A 19562-nucleotide genomic window follows, 5' to 3' on the forward strand; every position below is an offset into this window, starting at 1 on the left:
TTGCTTAAACGGTCATGTCCCAATCAAAATCTTGTACTTTCCAATCAGAAAAAAATATTTTTGACTATTTACATATTCCATTTTCCTAGATTTTTTTTGATATAACAAACATTTCTTTATGTGCTTCCAAAGTAGGGAGGGGATAATGGCAATTTACAACCCTTTTTCCAACTCTAAAATAAAGACAAAATTCATGTATAGACAACATAGGGAAGATTAATATAGCGTCCATTATCCTATCCCCCAAATTCCTGGCACCTACTCTCCCTTGGTTCTTTAACAATGAGCGGAATTTTTACGGTACTTTTTAACAATGTAGTCAGTTTGCTACTATTGGATTATGGATATCAAGTTTTTTTAAGTAGCAAAGATACACTTTACGTCATGTAGATAGATAGGTAGTGCTGATTAGAGAATTTTTCAAATTTAAATAGTTATTGAAGTAATACTCACAACTGGCTAAAATAACCCCACCCCTTTTACCGATCCATTCCCCTCTTACTGAATAAAAAACTAACCATTAAATGAAATCCATGTTAGCAACCGAAATTAACGACGAATGGTCAATATATCCACGTATATATGCATGCATTCGTCCTAAAGGCATGTAATAACCAGTTAAAACGGATTTTCAATTAAGAAATAGGCATAGACGATAACATATTAATTTGTTTTTAACCCTTAACAGTCGGGCCCCTTGCCGCACCTTAATCGGTCGGGGGGGGGGGGGGGCGCCCCCCCCTAATTATCTCAGTTCCTATTAGAGCTAGAGGGCAAAATTTTTTTTTTGCAAGTCCCCTGTTTGATAATGAATTTCCGACCTTTTATAAGTCTAAGTCAATTTTCGCTTCCTTCACCCTTTTATTTAACAACCTTTGTTTTTAGGTCTTTTTTTATTTAAAAATTTCAAACGGCTGTAATTTTCTTATTTTTGAAGCTAGAAGAAAAATTTTTTTCCAGAAAATGTTTATTTTTATGTAAATTTTACATTATAAATATCAAAATATAAATTTCAGCGGCAGCAGCTGTACTTGACAGCTGCCAGCCGCCGCAGTCGACGGTGGGCGGGAAAACGGCGGCGGATCTTCATGAAATTTTAATACGTTATGTAGACAAGAAAAGCTTAAGTTTAAAATTTGAAGTCTCTAAGTCAAAAATTGCGGCCACAGGAGCCTTTTAAAGATTTCTGGAGACCTGGAGGATCAGGACCTGCAGGATCATACCTGGAACCTGAAAGTGACTTGAACACCTGTATTTCATATAAGGATGTACTACTAGAGGATTTTTTAGTATTTTGGTATGATAAAATGCTTTGTTTTAGTCAAAAAAATATTTTTGCTCTTTACCTGGATAACCCTGCCAGGTTTGCTGGCATCCTGTGCCCGCCAGGATGGAGATAATCAAAAAATTCCAACTCTCAGTTATGTGTCATACCCATACTTAAAAAGTCAAGCAGTTTGGGCTCTTTATCTTTCACACACAGAAAATGAGATAGAAAAAACCGACCGTTAAGGGTTAAAGAACAAACACTGTGATTTTTTTCTACTACAATTTTGACTTATTTCAAATATTGGATTTTGGCCTAAAACAACTTAATCTAACTTTTAGCTTGAAAATGTACCGTCGCCTACCTACTTGAAAGGTGTGTGTGTGTGTGTGTGTGTGTGTGTGTGTGTGTGTGTGTGTGTGTGTGTGTGTGTGTGTGTGTGTGTGTGTGTGTGTGTGTGTGTGTGTGTGTGTGTGTGTGTGTGTGTGTGTGTGTGTGTGAGTGTGTGTGTGTGTATGTGTGTGTGTGCGTGTGTGTGTGTGTGTGTGTGTGTGTGTGTGGGTTGAATTGATTATTAGATAAAGCGGTACATTGGGTACTTATATCAGTAAATCTATTAATAAAGGATGCATTCTAACAGCAGGGGACCTCCCCTTCCCTTGCTAGAGCAGTAGCAGTGTAACCACCCCTGCCCGCCTGCCTCATTGCTTGATTGCCTTCTTTAATCAGGCACTTGTGTGCCCAACCTCATCAAAGCCAATGAATATTTATTGGTAGCGAAGCTACTCTATAATTTGAGTGTCTGTTCTTGTCTCTTTTTGTAATCCTGAAATCTAATTGTTTCCCTCCCGTTTATACACAATGTCTTTCTTTCTTCTGTCTTTTCTCTCCTATCCTTATCTTCTTATTATCTCTCTTTCTCTTTCTCTTCCTCCTTCTTACTCTCTTTCTCACTTCAACGTTTGACATTATATTTGGGTATTGGTCTCAATTATATTCACTACTTTGGAATGTAATTGCTCCTGTTTGATTTTCATCTTTTTCAATTTAGTCGTCTTAAGTACCGTAAATTTGTATAAAAGTACTTATTCTTTTAATCTTTTTTGTCTGTTTTTAAATTAACTTTAAAATTTGAATATTTAAAAGGAAGCCTACCAAAAAATCAAGCATCTTAAGGTCAGAGTCTGATTTATTTTGTCTGTATACTTTGGATTTTTTTTGCATAATGTGTAGTGAGTGCCAATTTAACGGTGTATATGGCCGCCTGTTTGACCTAAATTTTTGGGTTGGCATTTTTTTTAGCGCAGCTACTTTATATACGCTAATACATTCGTCTGATGGTCATTATATCAAACTGACAATATTTTTATAATTTTGACTGTTGGTAACTGCTTTCATGCTAATTTATTTGAACAAAAACTAGATGCTGCGCCCTTAGTGTCTTAGTTCGAAGGGATATAGTAAGGTAGAAAAATATCTTAAAATCATCTCAGGACCTATAAGAACCCTCACTGTATTGGAGAACCAGATCGGTTCAGCAGTTAGAGTGATCTTTTGCTACAGACATAAAAAGTGTACTACTTTATATAATAGAATGTGTATTGATTTTAAAACCAAAACAATAAACTGTTTAGAACATTTAAAACTTTTATTGTCATTCTTTTATGCAATAAAATGGATAAAATGCACTTTTAAACAAAAGCAAACTAGCCACGCCCTAAAGAAGTTTATTGCCCTTGTTACAGATGTCTCATTCTAAAGGGTTGTAAAGTTTTTTTTCTTGTTTGGTTAATAGTGTTCTATTCATTCCACAAAATAACAAATAAGTTAGATGAAGCCCTTTATTGTGTCTATAAAAAATGACGTCATACAATTCAAATGACCATTGATAGGCCAGAATACATTTTAATTAACCAATGGTAGGCCGGAATACATTTTAATTAACCAATAGTAGGCCAGTATGACGTCATTTTTTATAGGCACTATAAAAAAGCTGCAAGATATGGCCGATGAAATGTTGTCAAAAATCATTTGAAGAAAAAGACTTTTCTTAACATTAACGCAAAGAAAAAAAAAATAATTAGTTCTATTTTATGTTATTATACTTCTAAAATTTGTAAAACCCTAACATTTTAATACTCTAATTTTTATTATTTGTAGGTATGTTATTTTTGCGGAGACGAAGGACCCCCTAGTTAAGATGGATGGAAGATATCTTCATTACAGCATTTTTACTAGATTTTTCTTGAGTTTATATAAGTTATTTTACACAAGAAAGCCTCAGGGTTTATCATGAAAATATAATGTAATACCTAAAGTCAGAACATTTTAGGAATCGCCAATGGTTGTCAATCCTAATTTTCATCCAAAAAACTTAAAACATATAAAAGCTTTTCCAAAGAAAACGACGTAAATCATTTTATTAATTTATGTGGGGATTTCACTTTAGCCGAATATGGACCACAAACAATTTCTTAAACAAAGTTTTTGACGTTGGTGTAAGGTCGGGTTTAGTAGACGTGGGATCTTGCATGGCTTAAAATTGAGGCTTTTTATTTTAAATTATTTAGATAGGGGAGAGGGGATTTGGTTGTCCATCAAATATTTCTTAATACCCAAAACTTCAATTAAGCTTCATTTAAAAAATAAAATTGATTATTTTCTTATGATTTCTTTAAAAATGATACTTAATTATTTTTTTTGTCTCAATAAAGGTCGTTCAGTGGTCATTATGAAGAAAAAAATGTTTCATTTAATTGCATTGCAGAGCCTAAAATTTGCCAATTGTTTTGCCAAACTTTATAAAAATATTTTGCAAAAATGGGGCCTAGAAAAAGAGTAAACCACGAAGAGAAAATCCGGGTTTCTTTAAAAAAATGCTCCTTTATACAAAATTAAAGAGAGAGTCTTATATTTGACAATTTATAATTTTCCGCTTTTTTCAAGTTCTGTGGGTTTTTGAGTTTTCCAATATTTTCAAATATTATACCGTCTCTTTATTTTTAAGGTTTCGTTCTCTTATACTACTTCGTGATGACTTTTAATCATTACTTTCACAACAAAATATTAAAATTACGTTTTTATGAATATAAAACAAATTTTACAATTAACATTATTAATTCATGAACTATCTACTACTGCTTGAGCCACTAGCACAATATAGATAAATTTATTACCCAAACTTAAAAGTTTTTATTTTTATTAACAAAACTACTGTCTTGATAAAGATAATTAATTACAAATAAACTTATGTTAATAAAGGGAATATAATTATTATTAAACATGTTCTAACTTTAAGGGAATCTTCACAAAAAATCAGACCTTTATTGACTTGGACTAAATTCTTTAGAAGCAAAATACTCCATAAGTAAACATAAATAAGTTGACGGGCCTAACTATACAAGAGTCTAACTCTGTAGTATGTAAATACTTATTATAAATTCATAGCCATAATACATTTTTCATTAATACATTATTACGTTTTTATTACAGTAATAAAAATGTTTAATTTTTGTATAAAATGTACTTTTGTTGTTAAATAAAAAGGTCAAATGAACTAAATGTCAAATAAGATCTAATTTTATACGTATATATGTATTATATATAATTAAGTATAAAATTGCCATTTAAAAATAGAATTGGATGACTTATACTTTATTTAAGTCAATTTAGAAGATTTTTTATCTTAAAGTTGCAAATCTTAATCAAACATTTTGATAAATCAGCTGTTTAATTTTGTAAATCTTCCCCCATCTGGCATAGAATAGAAAAGAAATATTTTTGATTTCCCTCAAAATGACTATAGAGCATTGAAAACAACACTCCCTAATTTTTTTTTCTATGACTAACCCTTGCTTGGAACTCCAAACCTGCGTGGCTACCCAATACCAGATATAACCCAATCTAAAGTAATAAAAAAAAACCACCCCTCCCCTTTATTTTCAATTTATGTGAAAAATAAAACGTGGAGGTTTTAATGTTCAAAGGTCAATTTGAGGATATAAGCCGAAATATTCTTGTTTTTATATTCTTTTTAAAAAACTTTAGGCAAACTTTAATAGTAAAACAAAATTTGTTTAAAACTTACATTATATTGTAAATTGTATTTTTTTTCTTCATTTTTTTAGCATGATGAACGTATGTAAACTCTAAGAAATAAAATAGCAAATACTTTTTTTTGTAAGTAATGTGTTGTTGCAAGCGTAGTTACTCTATAGTAAGGCTCTACTTAAACGCCAGCAAGAAATAAAAATCTAGGAATTTTTGTTGTACATGTCCAGATATGATAAACAAAATACCCCTTATTTAGATTAAAATCAATAGTGGAAAAGTTTGGACACTGCCAATTTTTATAAAACAAACAAGATTTAGTAAAAGTCTTCAAAGTTTTAAAGCTAACTAATGAGGGAACATGTTTAAAAAATCTTTGGTTATTAGTATGATTTACAGTCAAATGTCCTCTCCCCTCCCCCATGACGAAAAACCTGATATCATACTACTAAGATAAACCTTCTTAATTACGCTGCGCTCTCTTTAATCCATACATTCTCTTCCTTGTTTACATTAGCAAAAAAGATAAATTACCGTCAACAAAAATAATAAATCCCTAAATACTTAGGAAAAGATTAGTTTAACTTTTTCTTAGGAAAAACATTAATTTTAACCATTTCAAAAGCTTTCTATTTGATGACCAAAATTATTTGAAGATTTTTAGTTTATTTTAATTAACCATTTGACTTTAAATTACACTGGAAGTTTTATGCCAACGTTGTTTTATTCGTTGGCTCAAAACCTGGATGAACTTTATTAGATTTTGATTAGATGTGTCCAATAAGTATTGTTCAAACTTTCAATTAAAATAGATATGACTTTTTTTGATGGCTTGTAAAGCAATGTTTGAATTGCGCCTCTTACGACCTCTTGTAAGCTAAGTGTAAATCTAAAGTATCATTCTTACCTTTATTACGAGATCTCTACATCCTACAAATATACCTCCTCCTTTTATCACCTATTCTTTTGTTTTGATAATTATGTTCTTGAAACAAATGTATAATTTAATAATTTAGTTATTGTTTGTTTAATTGTCTTTGATGGATTGTAATGACTAAGGCCTTATTTTATCAATAATTGAAAGTTGGGGACATGAAACCAAGTTACCATTTGTATACTTTTTTGTTCTTTTGATAAAGAGAGTCTAGACTGACAAATATCGACTTAACATTATTCTACTTACATTGACTTATATATTTGTCGACAAATAACCGACATATTATTGATATTCTAATGACATTTTTACTGTACAATGTTGAATTATTGGCTATAGTTTTTTTTTGAATACCTTATTTACCGAAAGATTAATTAACATGCTTTTAAAGTGAGTATAGTTCTTACCTAATCAAAAAGTGTAACGTTTCTTATAACCAAGCATCATGGTTTCGTGTACCCTACTGATCTATCCTTAATGATATTTTCAATTAAGACAATGATTTTTCAAACAATACTAAAAGATTTACACCCATTTCATTCTGTTAATTATTTTGTATTAATCTTGTGTTCTAAATTGATTTTGCTCACTTCCTCTAATCTGTTTTTGATTTTCCTTTCATTTTTTTCTTTTCTCTATCTCTTTTCACCTTTTTGTTTTTCTGTCTATCTGTTTCTAACTGTCTGTCTATCTGTCTGTCTATCTTTCTGTATCATTCTTCTATACCTTTTATTTCTATTTTTTCTTTATATATCTAAATCTTTTGTACTTTTCCTTTTGTCTTTAACCCTCTCTTCTATCTTTAAACTTTTAAAACTCCTTACTTTTGTAAAAAAATTTATTTTCAACTTTTTCTCTCATTCAATTTTCCCGTATGTATGGCTGTCTATCCGTCAAAAATATATATAAAATTTTAAATTTAATATTACGCAATAACACATTATATGTTATAAAACAAATTCGAGAATTTTTTTGTTGTTTAGATTATTTTGTAATTGGGTGGGTGTGTGAGAATTTTTTTTCATTGTATTATCATCGATATTTTGTGTGTGCACTCACTTCCGCTCATGTTTTATCTCAGAACGGCATATTATTACAACAACACAAATTTTACCTTCCCTTTGCTCCGCTCCCGACATTAAATTCCCTCTCTTGTTTGATTTCATTTCTTTTTCGCGGATTTGAAATTATGCGGTAGTGAAAACGCACCAGATATTTTGGATTGGAAGATAGCGTCGAGAGTTTATTTAGTTCTCTTCCTGGTTTTGGAATGTCGATAAAAAGACGGATTTTATCAGCGTGGCACCTCTTTAATTACATACGTATGTATGTATGCCCTTTTGACTGATTACTTATCCAAAATGACATTTAATTAATTGTTTAACAACATACCATTTTTTTTTTATTAAAAATCATTTTTAAGAAAAGTCCACTCAAATTGATTGATTTTAAAGCAATATCTTTGGAAAGGGGGATGTCTCGAGACCTTGGTATGACCAATAGAAATATTCCCCGTAAGGCAAATTGGTCCAGTGGTTAGCTAGATCTTAAGCTTCAATCGGCCGAACTTCTACTTCATATTATAACTAAGTCTAAAACCATAAAATTCACTTTCTAAAAATAATATCTTTTCAAAGATCTAGCATTTGCAGAAAAAGTGTTTTATTGGCCAATTTTTTCTTCTTAAGTAACAAGATACAGAAAGGTAATAAAATTACGCGAATAAACACTTTTTCTCTTTGAACTTTTGACTCTGTATATATGCATTTTAGCGGTGTGACTTCGATACCGCACGAGAATTACAGAATGAAATCATCAGAATGCTCTTTTGATAAACACCCCCGCTGACGCTGACAATTAAACATGTTTAAAACAAGTTTAAAATGGCCTAAAACTATTTGGTTAAGAAAAAGCAGAATCTAACATAATATTAACAATTTCACAGTAAAAATATAAAATTTTGTTAATAAATCTGTTAAAAATGGGACACCCTAACGTGTTAAGATAATATATTTATAAAGATGAAATACGTGACGTCTTAAAGTTCGGCAATAAAAAAGTAGAGCAATTCATTCGAGTACAGTTAATTCAATCTTAACACTCCTCGGCTGGTGGTGTGTCATCAATTCTCCAAGGTACATCACATTATTAAATCATCAGAAACGCAATTTCAATCTTTCTAAAAAATTATGTCTTCCCTCAAAGTATCTTGTTGAGCATCGAAACCTTCCCCCACTTCCTTTAAATTTGAAAAAATTAAAAATAGTAGAGGAAGGGGGAAGTTTTTCGTTTGTTTGTTTATTAGTTTAGGTCAGGTTAGTTTAGGTACTCGGTAGCCCCGTGGGGTTAGGTCAGCGCATAAATTGACCCCGCAGAGGCTAGGCATAAGAAGAAAAAATTACTTAAAATTTTGAATTTATTTTAAATATACAGGAGGGAGGGGAGTTTAGTATTCGACAGACACTAAAAAAGAACCAAAACAATCTATGAAAATAAGTGGAAATGATTTTACACATAATTTAGGGTCTAAACAGACGCCTCATGTATATAAGTATGGCAATACATTCATTCCCTAAATTAAAGAGTAGCTGTGCTAATGGTAAGAATGTTACTTTTCCAGCCTATTTATCTATCCCTGATTACATTTTATTACCCCTCTGTCCATTTCGACTATGGTTTATATTATGTTCTTTATATGGCTATACAATTTTACGCCAAACATTACGTACAGTCACCAAAATTGTAATTTGAAAGGCCAAATAAATTAAAAATAAATTAATTGCAGCTAAATGTCAGAAATAATAAGAAATGTTGCTTTTTTTAGTAGCAAGACTACTCTTCATGTATAGTTTAGAATGTTTTTTGATTGGTCAGTTTTGCAGTAGGGGACACTATTTTTCTTGTATTCATTCGAATCCGGTGGACAGGAACCGGTTCTCATCAATACGAAAAAACTATGTCTAGCATCGTATTATAAACCGCTTTCTACAAATATATAAATGTACAATCATAAGATTAAAACCATTTTTTTAGCCCGTGCCTTCGGCACCTCGGGGATAAAAAAACTGTTTTTAATCTAATAATTGTACATTCTATATCCGCGGAAAGCGGTTTATAATACGATGAAAGAAATAACTATTATTTTATGAAAATAAAGATATATGATTAATAAAATTACTCACATTAAAGATTATTTTGTACAACCTAATACAACTCAGAAATACCATTTATAACTGTTATTTCATTGAAAAGCTTTCGCTACTTTTGCAAAGTTGTATTTAGCTTGAAATAAAATGAATTTACTTTTTATCATATATTTTTTAAACGAGTTGAGATTGTTTCTCAATCTATAATTATTGCAATATAAAACATAGATAAATTACTTATTATTCTTATAAACATTCGATCATTATAATGATAAATCTATGAGAAATCTTATTATTATTTAAACTTTCTAAATGAATTATAAATAATCTTGATTTTAAAAGACTTGAAATTACATCTGATTAAAGTTATTTTTTTGAATTTTTGCTTTATTTTAGAAATATATGACTCTTCATAAATTAGCACATAGGATTCCGTCTTAATGTTTATTGGGAAAAAGGAATATTGTTTTAACCTTTTCCACAAAATATATATGATCTTTTGTAATTCAAGTCTTATTCTATTCATAAAGTAAAAGGATGTCTTTCTGTCTGACCTACAAATTTGGCATATCTTAGTTCATTAATATTGATTTTTTATTCGTTCTAACTCAATTTTACTTATAGTTTAAAAATTTTGATTTGAAAAGGCATACGTTTTAATTAAAACTAATCTTGTGTAAACTGTTATCTCTTGTTTATTACACCAATACCCAAAAGGCAACACTTTATGACCTTTCTGTTGGGTTATTTAAAGTTGAAGATTCGTTCACTTTTGGCTATCTCAATTCTTAGATTTGACCATATATGTAAGGTTTTGAAAGCGAAGTTATTCAACAATTTTTATATGTTCTGTAAAGTGCTCTTGCTCTAAAAGGTTCTACTTATGGATGAGGATGACGGACATTGCTTAATTTTACTACTCTTTAAAAGCAGTTAAATAAGAGTTATTTCTCGCATCGTATTATAAACGGCTTTCCGCGGATATAGAATGTACAATTATTAGATTAAAACTAGTTTTAATCTTATGATTGTACATTTTTATATTCGTAGAAAGCTGGATATAATACGATGCTAGACATAGTTTTTTTGTATGAATGAAACCGGTTCCTATCCACCGGATTCGAATGAATACGAGAAAAAATTTCTTATCTTAAGGTTTTTATAATTAATATAATTTTTTCCAAAAGCTTCGCTACAATTGAACACAATCGCTCATGTCAACCTTCAAATTTTGCCCATTCAGTTCTTTGCAGATAATTTAAAAATGCTCGCAAGGTGTTAACTGTTGGAAGTAATGGAAAAATATTCATAAATCTTAATAAAACTCTACTCTATAAGGATATGCTTTTAGCGTTATTCTATCTTTTTGTGTTAACATTTATTTAAACCCTTTTTTTGTCCTTTTTATGGCAATTTATACCGCTTTTTGTCGTGGATTGTGTACGGGTCAAGTCATTAAACGGTATAATTTTTTCTTCAGCCAAACAGATTTGGCTATGCATGTGCATTGGGCCATTTTTTTTGCAAAAAAAAACTAAAAAGATTGGACCAATCTTTTTGTCCAAAAAGTGAGCAACACATACACACACGCACAAGCAACATCACACAAATACAATTACACAGAATTGAAATGACCAAAAAACATTAGCAAAAAATCAACACGTACAACGTTAGTTAGATTACAAAGTTTTAGAATTGTGTTTTTAAAACGGTATTTTTCAAAACATGCCCAATGACATAATGGGGTAGAAGAAAAGTAATTTAAAGGCCGAAAAGGATAATAAACACAAAATTAAGCATCTTAGATCAAATGTTATTATGTTTTTATGATATTCAAATGAGATGATATATCAAACTTCTTATGATGTGTCTACATAACAATGGTGAAACAATACATATATGTTAGTGCCGGTGCGTTGACAGGATCTTTAAAGGGATTTGCGCGAAGCGAGAGGAAATTTTATTCTCCAAAATGTAGAGTTTAGACCCTCCCCCTAAACCTTAGATTTTCACAAATAGTTGTGAAACCCCTTCTTATTTTCTTTTGGATGGTGTTATTACCTAACATGAAATAAGTGTCTATTTTTCCTTTCATTATTACATCTTGATGCTACTTTTTCTTATTTTTAAATTTGGAGGATTTTTTCTGCTGTCATTAAAAATCATAAAGTAAAAATGTACGCTTTAATGCGCTAAAAATGTGAATGTTTTGCTTAGTGTGCGATAAATCAAATTGGTCCATTAAAGAAACTTTATTATACTAACTCAATCTTATGTTATGCAGATTTTTTGGAAGGGGTTGATCTACGCTGTAAAAAATTCTATTTTCAATTCCTAATAGTATATATTTTCAGGCAACAAAAAATTTTGTTGTGGGGGGGGGATTTTCAAATATGGAGGGTTTACCTATCCACCCCCCAATACAGAAAATAAATATCAGCATTCCTTATTTCATACTTCCCTGAAAAGATAAATCGAAATGGTCACAAAAGCGATTGTGAGGTTATTTTAGTATAAACAGATAAACACTCCTCTTTTACATTATTAAAAATAATATTTTGATTTAATTTAGCCTTTATCTTGAAAAATGAGATCTAAAAATAGTAAGATTTTTTTCCATGTTAGTTTTTTTGTATCTGGTTAAATTTGCAAAAGTTTTTGGGATGTGGAAATTTATTTTTCTGTATTCATGGAATATTAAATAAGCTGGATTAGGGTTAGTACATCCAGCATTTATGTATACTTTTCAAATATTTGGAAAAAAGTTTAGGATATTGTAATAACAAACACTGATTAAAACCCATTGGACATGCAAATATCCGTACATCTATCTTTAACAACAACCAAAAAAGTAAATACAGGAGAACAAAATAGACGTTGTACAAATGCGCACAAAGAGACGGACTACAGAACTAAATTTTGTAGAAAAGCTTTGTAATGGTTTAAACATTCAAAAGTAGGAGAAGGAGGTGAGTCAGCTCACAATAAAGTTTCTATAAAATGTTTTTAAATATTTTTTGTACTCAATTTTCTTTTTTTGGACATGTTTTTAGAAGCCTAAATAAAACAACGAAGAAAAAAAGATGTTTTGATTAACTCCTCAACAACATTTGAGTTTGAAGAAAGAAAAAAATGCATTAATATGTTTTTAAAATGCAGAAAAACCTTGATCCACAAACTTTAAATGTCTTTGATCTTAAAATTCATGAATTTGACTAGAAATATAGTAAAGCTACCCTATAGTCTATAAAACCTTTAGTCTATTCGGCTCTTTTGTTTATTGTCTAATGTGAATGTAATTCCTCTAACTTTATACAAACTACACACACATTTGCAGAGTAGCCCCACTTCTTTAATAAAAGAATAGAAGAAAAAAGAAAATTTACTTTCTTTTGACCTACAGTAACAAATGGCTAAGCTTAAAGGATTTTAATTTTCTGCTCAAATACAATATTATGCTAATTTTGGTCTACTTTTCTTTGGTATATTCATTTTACTTTTTTGCACTAAAAGAGAGGATTGTATTTGAGAATACCAATAAACGCAAACTAAATTTGATGCTATCTAAAAAACTATTTAATTACTGTTTAGGAACAGGCTAAGACATCCAGCTAAATTTTAAAATTATACTACGTTGATTTTATTGAGGGTTACGCGCGGCTGCCGAGCACTCATAAAGTAATCCATTTCGTTTTATTAAAAAAATATTTAGAACTGACAAATTATTAATTTTTTAGGTGAGTTTTGTTGAAAGAAAGAGGAAGTAGAAATCATTAACAAATCTTGATGATGTCAACCTATGGATTTAAAACACCATTTTTCTTATAAATTATATCATACAAGAAAATATTTTTCTTTTGAGTGTAATAGTCAAAATTTTAATCATTTTATTAAAATAATCTTTAATTATTTTTGCCCATTGAAGCAAGAGAAAGTTAACAAGCATTAAGGGGCTCTATATTTAAAGTGGTAGGAAGGCCAGAACGATAGCTTAAAACCATCCTAAGACATAAGTATAAAAATGAAATATCCTAAAACCAACTCAGGACCTATGCGATGCTTCCATAAAATGTAAAACTCAATCGGTTCAGTAGATCAAAATCTCAAACTACAGACAAAAAACCTTACTACTTTCCATAACAGGATAGAACCAATATAATATTGGAGAAATCGATGACTATAAAATTTATTTGGCTCAATCCTTGTGTCGACTCAAATAATTACGAGCTCTGTTTCCTTTCAATCAACAAGGACGATAACTCGTGGTAATAGAGAGCATCTATTTTTAAAAATATTTATTATGTGCATAAAATCTTTTTAATTTTTCTCGTCATTTGTCTGTCAGTTGTCAGTTGCACATCTTAAAATTTGAAATTTGTTATATAATTTTAAAATCACTTTTTTCCTTAAAATTTTAAGCCTAATTTGGTTTGTAAGTAAATTACAAACTTAATTTAAATGGGTAGAACAACTTAATGTGTAAATTAGCCGGTCCGTCCAACTCATACTGCTTGTAGAGAAGCTTCGCAACTACAAAAACTTCGTCACGATGTTCGTGTTTAAAAGGGTAGAAAATTGGTTAAAAATATGTATGCATGCTTTTAAAGAAAGTTTTTAACAGGAAAATTTGGTAATTTTTATCAATAAAACATGAGTAAAGAAAAATTGTTTGATTATTTCTTGTAAAAAAGAGAAAATATGTTCATTTTTTGAAAGAAAAAGAAGCTTTCTATTTCGTTGGCATAAAAAAACATGTATTTTTATTCAAATATCCTCTTCAAAATATTGACCTCCCAAGTATCCTAAAAAAATCAGTGATAAAGGAAAGAGAATTTTACAAATTTTATGTCCATTTTTTTTATTTGCAGAGTTAATTTTTAAATAATAAACGAAGCTCTTTATAGTGCTTATAAAAAATGACGTCAATACAAATGAACAATGATAGGCCCATACACAGACTAAATTAGAAATGGCAGGCCGTTATACATTTTAATTGACCAATGGTAGGCCAGTAGGACGTCATTTTTAATAGGCACTATAAAAAGCTGGTAATAAATAATATGATGCAAAAGTACGATTAATAACCAATTTTAAAAATCGATTTTGAAGATTCTTAAACCATTTCTTTATCATATAGAAAAGAATTTCTAAACGTTGTGTTCTGTTCTAAATCTTATTTGTTGATGCAGGGATCTAAAAAGATAAGACAATATCCGATAAATTGATGTACACCCCCAATTTTGATACACAAAGCTGCCCCTTCTGTAGATTTCAAATGGTAGTTGAAACGTTTGAACACTCAACTTATGAACCAACCAATTAAATTCAATAAAAGTCCCCAAAGTTGATAAGTCAACGAATAAGAAAACGTTATTATAAAAGTTTGGGGACTTGTCCCCTAGCTCCATGGTGGAGATGTATCTTCTGATATCTTCCGCTACGTCAAGCCAAACTAACGTTAAACTCTATTCTGAAGTTTATTCAAAAAAGATAAAAAAATTAATAGCAAAAAGTAACTTGTCAAGTTTATCGTGTTTTAAAAACTTTCAAAAAATGAAACGCGCATATATAAGATTTTTACATCATCCAATCTTTTTCAAATTTTTCTAAAAGTAGATATTATTGGTCTTCAACTGAATATCGACAATATTGGATATTTTTAAAAAAAAGTTTATAAGGTAGAAACACATTGCACAGAGGGGCAAAGATAAGAAACAGTGAGTTTAAAGTTACATACAATATAACCCCCTTTTTGTATTAATTAATATGTGATTTTTAAAGGTGCTTAGAGTCTTTAAAATCTTATTTTTTTTATTTATTTGATTTAAAAACTCTAAATTTCCAACATATAGGGCCTGTTAGTTAAAATTCAAATCATACAACTTTTTTGATTTGCTCCACAGTACATTGGGAGATTTTATTTTTGATAAGATTCGAACCCACGTCACATTTCCACTCTATTTGACTCGGAATTTAGAAGACAATAAGAATTCTCAACCAGAATGGTTATGTTCAGTGGTAGCTGACCTTTTAAGATTTTTAATTCTAAAAGTAGAGTTAATTCTATGTTTATTTTATATCGACTTAATGGTATCTAATAAAGTGGCAATGCTGATATATTATGAGAAAACTTTAATATCAACATAATTAAAATACGATAACTGTATATATTGTATTTCTAATGCTACTAATATAATATAATACAATGGCTATTACAAACCACATGACTTACGTACACGCAAAGTATAGAGCAGCTTCGCTACTGAATAAACTTTCGTTTTCTCTCACTCACACACTAACGTCGCTCTACAATCAGGGAAAGGTATTCTTTGAAATGTTTAAATTCATTATACTAAAGTAGCTGCATGTATGGGATCAGTAATATTTGACATAATATCATTTGACATAAATTCATTTCACATAAAACATTTGGCATAAAATCACTTCACATAAAGGTACATTTGACATAAAAACATTTGCCATAAAGGTACATTTGCCATAAAGGTACACTTCACATAAAAACGTTTCACATAAAGATACATTTGACATAAAGGTACATATGATATAAAGGTACATTTGACATAAAGGTACGTTTGACATAAAGGTACACTTGACATAAAGGTACATTTGACATAAAGGTACACTTGGCATAAAACGTTTCACATAAAGATACATTTCAAAGTGTACCCGAGGTTGTCATTTTTTTACCCCGAGCATGGCAACCGGTGAACAGAATCTCAGTTCTGCACCACAAGCCTCGCACGACTGAAGTTCCCATGTCTATACAGTCATATTTATATGAAAATATTTTTAGAAGATTTTTGAATTTTTTTTTGAAGATTTTCCCTGAGGTAATTTTGCTTTCTTTTAATAATAAATAAAAGTTTCTAAAATCTTCCAAAAAAATTTGAAAATCTTCAAAAAAAATTCAAAAATGTTCTAAAAATATTTTCATATAAATATGACTGTATAGACATGGGGACTTCAGTCGTGCGAGGCTTGTGGTGCAGAACTGAGATTCTGTTCACCGGTTGCCATGCAATGTACCTTTATGTCAAATGTACCTTTATGTCAAGTGTACCTTTATTTCAAGTGTACCTTTATGTGAAATGTACCTTTATGTGAAATGTACCTTTATGTCAAGTGTACCTTTATGTGAAATGTACCTTTATGCCAAATATACCTTTATGTGAAATGATTTTATGTAAAACGTTTTTATGTCAAATGTACCTTTATGTCAAATGAGTTTATGTCAAATAATACTTTATGTGAAACGTTTTATGTGAAATGAATTTATGTGAAGTGATTTTATGTCAAATATTACTGATCCGCATGTATGTATGTGTATCTCGTAAATTTTGTATAAGGCTGAACGGATCATTCAACAATTCTCAAAGTTTTTGTCAGTTGCAGGTTTTAGGCTATTTTGATTTTGTTTAATTTTGAGAAGAACTGTCCCTGCCCGTTGACTTGATAATTCTTACGAAAGGAAAATTGTCTTTCAAGCTTTGCTTATCTTAGGAGAAGGGATAGAAAATATACTAGGATCTGAAGGGATAAGACGATTGACGATAAATTGAGATGATGTTGAACCCAATTACGAAAAACAAAACTTCTCCCTTTGTATAAATTTGTTTACTAATAAATATATTGGACAACTATATAAAGTTTCCAATGTTACAAGATTTGAATCACCGAAAAAGTGTCCCCAGCCCCAAGCATGATCAAGATCTTAAAACACAAGAGAGATAAGGAATTAAATGCTCTACATTTCAAAATTTGAAAGCGTCGCCGACTTGGAATTTTAAAATCATTTTGACAGATTTTAGTTTCCTTATGATAGGAAGTTCCTAAACGTTTTAATGCTGAAGCCCAGGTCATCATATTAAAACCAGTGGCGTGCACATATATTTACCAATGGGGTGTTAATCTTGAAGAGGTGAAAGACTGGAAAAAGCAGGTCTAATCAATTTCGTATTTTTAAGGGGATGTTAATAAGCAATTATAATAGTTTATGTCGCAAATAAGATAAAATTTGAATGGCTGACTTATTATTTACATTTATATTTTATTATTGACAGCAATTGGAACTTTTCATTTACATATCCGCGGACAGTTATCTTTAAAAAACCTGACAAGATCCCATTCTTTTATTACCCCTAATTAGTTCCGTTTATAATAATGGATTCTGAATATACGTGGATATTTTGCAAGGGTAAAATTTGCTAATTTGCTAATTTAGGTTGCTAACATGGAACTCATCTATTGGTCAGTGCGTTCTTCTAGTAGGATGGGAATTTCACTTTATTGGAATATGAAAATCTGTTGTAACATCCAAGTAATAATATATCACTTTTATAATTCAATCAGCTATCGTGAATATCCTAAATAAATTAAAGGAAAGACAATCAGGTAATCAAGAGATATGAAACAATAGGTGTACATTCACTTTCGTATTACAATCGAACCACTTTTTATTAAAACAGTAAAAAAAATCCCGCCTCTAGGGCAGGATTGGACTGTACAATAGCTTAGAACCCTCACAAAACCTTAATTACATAATGAAATAGCCTAAAACCATCCTGGTACCTATTTGAAGCATCCGAAAAACGGAAAACTCAAACGGTTCAGTGATTAGCGATATCCCAACAGACAATAAAAACATTACCAATTCATATAGAGAACTAACGCCTGTGTACTTAGCATCCAGAGGCTTTGTATTAAAAGGGGTAGATAGATTGCAGAAAATAGCCTTAAACCATCTTAAAGGTTAAAATAGCTTACTAACCGTACCGTGAACAATGTTAAGTTTCCCTATAAAGAAGAACTCGATCACTTAAGTAGTTGCTGAAATCTTAAGCTTCAGTCAAAAAACCTTACTACTTTAATGTGGCATTTTCAAATATGAAAGTTTAAGCGGATGTGATAAAATGCGGCAGTCAATGCACACCAAAAACAATAGGGGCCAATAAATTAATCCTAATTGTTAAATCCTGGTGAATGAGCAAATGGTTTTATATTCCTATTATCCTGGCCAGAATAATTACAGGTATGCAGGGATATCACATCGCAAGAATAATTTTATTTTCTTTACAAAATGGGACTTTGTCAACTATATGGAATTGAAGACTGTCATTTATTGACATAATTTTTAATTTTCCTAATTATGTTACAGATATTTTGTGTTTAAAATGAATTAATACGAAAAAAAAATTGATTCAATTATAATCTTTTATTCCTGTCTTTCTTGCTAAAGAATTGACCATTTATATTCGGATTTATCGTGAGGTCGGCTTGTTAAATCATCTTTATTCATTCTATAGATACTCGGTTGAGTGGCTGAATATACTTCTCCTCTCTTTAAAAGATATTGCTTTCTTTTTCCTTGATATAGATATCAGTCGGTTTCGATTAAAGTGAATTATCGAACACAAAAAAATCTTATTCCCATTTTTATATTAACAAATTTATATTGGGTACTATGGAGTTACACTGGTTTAAGGCTTCTCGCAGGGATTGGGCATAGAAAAAACACACAAACTTTCCTTATTCTTATTTCATTTCTAATATATAAGGCCTTTCGGTGCTAGACATGCACTTAGAGTGAAAGCACCGGTAAGATCTCAATGAGGGACAAATGGGAATCTTCAGAATGAAAAACTTCTTTAAAGCCATGCAATACATGCATTTTTATCCTGTTTTAATCAAGCGGAAACTGGTTAAGATATATATATAACATAAACCCCACCTCCCAACTATTTACTAAGTATTTATGTAAAGTATTTTATCCCTAGGGGTTATTCTAGAGGGTGAATTAAAATTTAAAATAGGAAGTTTTTGCCGATTAGGGGGTCAAAATTGCCCGACCCTGTGTCGTTGAATTTTTATGTTTTATTCAGCAGTATACAAATAAGTTGTTTGCCGGCAAAACTACTCTAAAAGTTGTATGATATGTTAGGAGACACTTTGTTAAATTATATGTTTTAACATAAACATGTAATAATGGATACAGTATACGTGGATTTATTGAGGAAAATTTGAAGTCAATTTAGGTTAAGCTAATATTCTCATGTAATGGCCAGTTCATTCATTTAGTAGGAAGGGAAGGGGCTAGATGGAGGTTATCTATCGTTATTTTAGTTAACTGTGAGTATCACTTTATCAG

General features: G+C 30.4%; 1 protein-coding gene across 1 annotated transcript in view; it reads left to right on the forward strand.

Annotated features, from left to right (window-relative positions):
- The window catches only part of LOC145329699 (uncharacterized), a 94179-nt gene that overhangs the window by 27347 nt on the left and 47270 nt on the right, over window positions 1-19562 (forward strand). The window lies entirely within an intron of this gene.

This window comes from Acartia tonsa, chromosome 10 (genome assembly GCF_053477335.1).
Source record: "Acartia tonsa isolate MP-2025a chromosome 10, ASM5347733v1, whole genome shotgun sequence".
Classification (NCBI taxonomy): Eukaryota; Metazoa; Arthropoda; class Copepoda; order Calanoida; family Acartiidae; genus Acartia; species Acartia tonsa.